This window comes from Nomascus leucogenys, chromosome 3, assembly GCF_006542625.1.
Source record: "Nomascus leucogenys isolate Asia chromosome 3, Asia_NLE_v1, whole genome shotgun sequence".
Taxonomy (NCBI): domain Eukaryota; kingdom Metazoa; phylum Chordata; class Mammalia; order Primates; family Hylobatidae; genus Nomascus; species Nomascus leucogenys.
In genome coordinates this window covers 5417634-5424431 of record NC_044383.1, presented here as the reverse complement: position 1 = coordinate 5424431, position 6798 = coordinate 5417634, and positions in this window count along the sequence as shown.

The window sequence follows — 6798 nt, the reverse complement described above, 5'->3', positions numbered from 1 at the left end:
GGAGCTAAGAAGGGCCGCGTGCCCAATTCGCCTATCCCCGGCCACAGAAGCGCACACCGCAGCTAGCCATCGGGGACCCCAGGATGATCCGACCGCAGCCCCCGGCGCCCCCAGAGCCCCAAAGTCCCGCGGCTGGGGTGTTGTCGCCAGCGCCTGCGCCTGCGCCTCCTGGGAGCTTCCACCGAGACGCCCTCGCCAGAGCCCAGGAGGAGTGGGGCCAAGGCCGCGCGTCTGTCCCCTGCCCGTCCCCGCAGAGGTCGGGGGGTCCCCGCGGCTCAGCCCTCGACCCCGGACAGCTCCCAGGAGTCCCGGCCGCAGCTCACCTGGGACGATCCGGCCCGCAAGGCCACTTGAACCACCGCTCGTCAAGTCGCACCCAAAGTCCGCCTCAGGAGGAGCCTGCGCCGCGCTCACCTCCGCCCGGTAAGCTGCGCCCGCCACGCTCCGCACACACCGGGCCGCAGCCCGCGGGGCCGCGCTCGCTCCGCCTTGGCCTGCAGTCCCCGCTGTTCCCGCCGCCGCCCCTGACGGGGACCCGGTGGCCCTAGAGGCTACGTCCCCGGGCGCCCGGCTCTAGCGGCTGCCGCCGAGTCCTCCCACCCGCCCGCCGCGTCAGCCCGCCACTTCCTTCTTCCAGCCCGGCGCTCCCGCCCAATTCAAACGAAAACTTAGATTCAAATTCTGGCGCTAAGCGCTGCGATTGAACGAGAAAGCGCGGCATGGGACCAATAGGAAGGGCGCGCAGGGCGTGGGCGGGAAAACCGGGCTCCCGGGGCGGGGCTGGCGTGTCCGCGGGCGAACCCTTCCTTCATCCGGAGGAAAACACCTGGGTGCATCCCCGGCGAGGGCGGCTGGCGGAGGGCGGAGGTGGAACACGTTCCTACCGAGATAACCCGTCCTGCCATCCTTTTCTTAAAGGACCAAACACCTGGGACACTATAACGTTACTCATTGCCAGAAGATTTAAAACTGCTAAAAATTAAAAACAGGCGGGACGCGGTGGCTCACGCCGGTAATCCCCGCACTTTGGGAAGCTGAAGCGGGAGGATCCCTTGAGCCCGGGAGTTCAGAACCAGCCTGAGCCACCTGGAGAGAACCCAGCTCTACAAAAAATTAGCCAGGCGTGGTGGCGCGCTTGTAGTTCTAGCTACTGGGAGAGCTGAGGTGGGAGGGTCGCTTGAGCCCGGGCGATCGAGGCTGCAGTGAGCTGAGATCGCGCCACTGCACTCCAGCCTGTCTCAAAAAAAAAAAAAAAATCGGAACCTTCCTCTTCAGTGCATACATCTTACCAAACACAAACACAACCAATTATATAAAGTAGTTTGGTGTGTCTTTTCCTGCTATACGTGTATTCTCTTTTTCAAAAGCACAGAAAAAAAGGTCATAACATACACAACACGATTCTATACTTTGTGTTCTCTGCTTTTAAATATCCTGAGGCTATCTCCACTGAGCACATTCTCGCTTTTACTCTCTGTTTGATGGCTGCAGAGCACTGGGCTTCGGGAAACCGTAATTTACTTAATCATTACTATTGCCACACATTTCGGTTTACAATGTTTTGTTATTAGAAAACATTCTTCAATTGAAATGCCTTGTGCATGCCAAGATGGGTGAATCCTAAAATAATTCTACACAGGATTCTATCGAGGTCTGCTTCAGTTGCGCTGGTGGGCATATGGGCTCAGTAGGCCACCTGGGGTGAAGTGAATGGAGCCTAAACACGCTTTTGGTGACAACCTCCTGGCTGCCCCATCTCACCTCCTCCAGCTCCCCAGCAACCCTTGGAGCTTGGCTCCCTTGATCAGGGAGCCCTCGGTTGAGGGGACCCCTGAGGACTTCCTATTCCTTTCAGGGGAGTCTATGAGGTCAAAACCATTTATCTAATGACCCTGTGTGTTACTTGCCCTTCTCATTCTCATGCTCCCAAGAGTGTGGGGTGTGGTTCTGCAAATGCAGAAGCAGTGAGGAGACTCCCACTGTCTCCGTTTCAACCAGGTATTACAGAGATTTGCAAAAATGTGAACTAAAGCGCTGTTTTCATTTTGTTGTTTTTTTTCCATAAAAATAAGTTATTGGTGCTAGCATGAAATAGGTGCATCACTATCTTAAAATGAATCAATAAATGAATATTTTTAAATTCCTTAGCCTTAACTTAAAATATATAAATACAGCTAGATATAACCCATCCACATTAATAAAAATTCCTGGTGGTTCTCAATAATTCTTAAGAGTGTAAAGGGACCGCAAGATTGAGAAGACTGAGCCCTCTGCTCTAGAGCATCTACAAAGATATCAGCTGCTGATGGAAATAGAGAAACTGGGAAAGCAACATAAAAGCATAGGACAGCAACTCTAAATCGCATGGGCGAAGTCTGAAGTAGAAAAATTCAATGCAGGGATACTATTATATAAACGTTTTAGGGGGCATGAGTTTCCATGTTTTCCCCCATTAAATGATCAAACAAAGCTCACCACTGCATAACCCCATAAAATACAACTTTTCTCATCCTAATTACTGCTTGTTTCCAGAGACAGTTCTTGCACCCTCATGGATGCAGCCTAATTAGAACTAGAAGGTGCTAGGCCAGGCGGAGGGGGTCATGCTTGTAATCCCAGCACTTTGGGAGGCCGAGGTGGGTGGATCACGAGGTCAGGAATTCAAGACCAGACTGACCAATATGGTGAAACCCCATCTCTACTAAAAATACGAAAATTAGTCGTGTGTAGTGGCACACGCCTGTAGTCCCAGCTACTCGGGAGGCTGAGGCAGGAGAATCACTTGAACCCGGGAGGCAGTGGTTGCAGTGAGCCAAGGTCACGCCACTGCGCTTCAGCCTGGGCAACAGAGCGAGACTCCATCAAAAAAAAAAATAGAAAAGAGAGAGAGACAGAAAGAAAGAATGAAGGAAAAAAGAAAGAAAGAGAGAAGAAAAAGAAAGAAAAACATTTTGACTTACTTCTTTGAAACATTTTGAGTTACTTCTTTTCTGTTGTTTTTGTTGTTGTTGTTGTTTTTCTTTTTTGAGACAGAGTCTTGCTCTGTTCCCCGGGCTGGAGTGCAGTGGCGCAATCTCTGCTCACTGCAACCTCTGCCTCCCGGGTTCAAGCGATTCTCCTGCCTCAGCCTCCCAAGTAGCTAGGATTACAGGTGTCCGCTGCTAAGCCCAGTTATTTTTTTTTTTTTTTTTATTTTTAGTGGAGATGGGGTTTCACTTTTTTTTTTGAGACTGAGTCTCGCTCTGTCACCCAGGCTGGAGTGCAGTGGCACAATCTTGGCTCACTGCAACCTCTGGCTCCTGAGTTCAAGCAGTTCTCCTGCCTTGACCTCCTGAGCAGCTAGGACTATAGGCATGAGCCACTACACAGGGCTAATATATATATATATTTATATATATATAATTTATATCTATTTATATATATAATTTATATCTATTTATATATATAATTTATATCTATTTATATATATAATTTATATATTTATATATATAAATTATATATATATAAAATATGTGTGTGTATGTGTGTGTATATATACAGTATACTGTCACTATATATATGCATATATTTGTGTATATATATAGTATACTGTCTCTCTATATAGTACATAGTATGTGTGTGTATATGGTATACTTATATATAGTAATTATATATAGTATATATACTATATATAACAATTATATATAGAGTATATATACTATATATAATTACTATATATATTACTATATATATATATATAGTAATTTTAGTAGAATCAGGTTTTCACCATGTTGGCCAGGCTGGTCTCGAACGCCTGACCTCAAGCAATCCGTCCGCCTCGGCCTCCCAAAGTGCTGGGATTACAGGCATGAACCACCATGCCCAGCCTTCTTCCTGGCTTTTAATCTGGTCTTTTGTGGGGAGGTTGCCCACACTTTTCTTCCCAGCTTTCTTCTCTGTTACGTAAGTCAGGGACAACGTATAGTTCCTTCCAGACTTCGGTATTCTACTTTCATTGATCTTGGACCTAGAAGTCGGTTTTGTAGCTCCATTTTTGGAGTTTTATTTTTTTCATGATCTTCTTTCCATTTTCATCTCCTTTAAATGGTTTTCTACTAATATAGGAAAACTAGGGGTGTATCGTTCTTTATTGGTTATGTTTCTTGTTCTTGGACACAAAGGCATTCCCTAGGGAAATGAGAAGACATCTACAAAATTCCAATAATGATTGAAACAAATCTCAAAATTCAACTAAAAGTAAACTCAAAAAGAAATGCATTTAAAAATATTAGGCTGATTAATTTTTTAAGATTTCAGTAATCTAAGATATCTAATATGATGCTTTGCCAATTTATGAACAAGAAAAATCTGATTATAACAGCTTACATTATAGCAAAATGCCCCATTACACAGGCATCAAATGAATTTCTTATCACTTAGTCATCTCTGCTAAAACAAAACAAAACTCTTCATTACTGGACTTTCGTCATACTTCTCTCCACACACTAGTAACCTCTCTAACAACTCCAACAATTATGTTGACTGCAGAATACACATTCCCTGTAGGTACTGCTCTGATTGTTTTACTATTTCTACCCAGTGCTCCTGGTGATAGTGTCTAGAGCAACAGAAGACTAAGCTGCCCATCTTTTCACTGAATAATTTTTCACACATTTGAAGATGAACACAACTCATTCACTTCCTGAAATATTCTTGTTAAAATGTTTATTAGCAGTTGTTGTTGTTGTTGTTGTTGTTGAGGTGGAGTCTTGCTCTGTTGCCCAGGCTGGAGTGCAATGGGCATGATCTCGGCTCACTGCAACCTCCACCTCCTGGGTTCAAGCGATTCTCCTGCTTCACCCTCCCGAGTCACTGGGACTATAGGCATATGCCACCACGCCCAGCTAATTTTTGTATTTTGGGTAGAGATGGGGTTTCATCCTATTGGTCAGGCTGGTCTCAAAATCCTGACCTTAGGTGATCGGCCTGCCTCAGCCTCCCAAAGTGCTGGGATTACAGGCATGAGCCACTGCACCCAGCCTTATTAGCAATTTTGACTAGTTCTTCCTTTTCCCACACTTAGTCTGTTCCTCTATAATGCCTGAAGCATTCTTTACTATTACCTGCAGTTATTGCCTGTGTTGAATGCAGACATCTTTGAGAGAAGGTCTAAGAATAAATTCAGGTGGCATACACACTTTACAATCATGGAGATCATGGAATGATTATGGGATAGCTGCCGCCACCTTATTTGCTGTGGCCCAGTGTCCTTTAGTTTTCATGTTCCTTCTGTTTTTTAAAGATTCAATATTTATTGCAGTGAATTGCATATTTCTTCTTCCTCTTAACACGTGGGCTTTTTTCAATGTTCAGGTGCAACATGTTGCTTTCATTTCAGTGTTAAATTGCTCTCTGGTGTCCATCAAGTATTCCAGTGTCTTTATTTTATTGGTCTTCAGGACTCTTCCAAATATTTTTAAAGGTTTTCCTCTCTCAAAACCACTTGTCTTATCCTCAGCATCATCTTGTATTTGTGTGATTTTTTGAAGCCAGCCAGATGTTCTCAAGGTTGAGCCCTTTCCTCAGGAGCTGGTGGGTGACTCTGGCTGCCAGTTACATTTTATCCTGAGTCAGGAACATCTGCTGTAAATGATATACTACCAATGGTAAAGAAAAAATACCATCTATTAGTTCCTATCCCAAAACATCATAGTGTTAGGAATAAAGGCAACCAATTCAAACTCTCTAGAGTTATTGGCAGAGGTTTCTTTCCTAAATTAGTTTCTTGAAACTTTTTTCAAGCAAAATTTCTGAATCTGAAAGAGTGACAAGACATTTGTTCATCATTTGTGGTTTCTTCTTCACTGGAGTGTTGAGCATTTCAGTTAGCCGTGTTAAATGAAGATATTTGAAAAGGAATTAACGTATTGCCTGTAAATGCAAAGGACCATCCCAATCCCTACATATAAAAACCAAACGATTGGGAATAAACATCAGATCACTGCCTAGATTTCTGCTGGGCTGGTCCTGAAATAAGGTGATTCCATGAATATTGTACTCAATTTTTTTAGAGTTCAGTGAGAAGATACACAATATATCTTCTCATCTTTCCCTTTCCTGTTTGAAAATAAAGCAAATAAAATCAGTTGACCTCGGTCATCTACCAACCAATCCCCAAGTGGAGCTCTGGCAGGAGGACAGGACTTGGCCATCGGTGCCTTCACCTCCTGCCTCCTCTCCAGGTTCTAGAATCCTAGTGCCCTTGGGCTCTCTTCTAAACATCTCAGGTCCTAAAGTTCTGGATTTAATATAAAAAGAAAATGCTCCTGCATTTTATAAAATCACAGAGGGCTGTTCATATTTAGTGTTGTCAAGTAAACATGTATTAGAAAAACAGCTAGTATCATCATGTTTCTATTTTAACACCAAAAAAATAGTATTGACGTAATGTCAGGGAAAAAAAAGAACACCAAATAAAGAACTTTAAGTGGAACATTTAAGTTTCTGAAACATTGATATTAATCCACGTTCTTATTTTTTCATCGTGACAGGGATGGATGAAACACTTTCTACAGCTGGAGTCCATCTATAAGATGTTTCTGGGAATCCCTGTTTGTGAAGGTCCCACTCAATCCTACCAATCTATCCATCTCACTTTTTGTTTTTTTTTGAGACGGAATCTCTCTGTGTCCCCCAGTCTGGAGTGCAGAGGCACAATCTTGGCTCACTGCAACCTCTGCCGACTGGGTTCAAGAGATTCTCCTGCCTCAGCCTCCCAAGTAGCTGGGATTACAGGCATGAACCACCATGCCCAGTTAA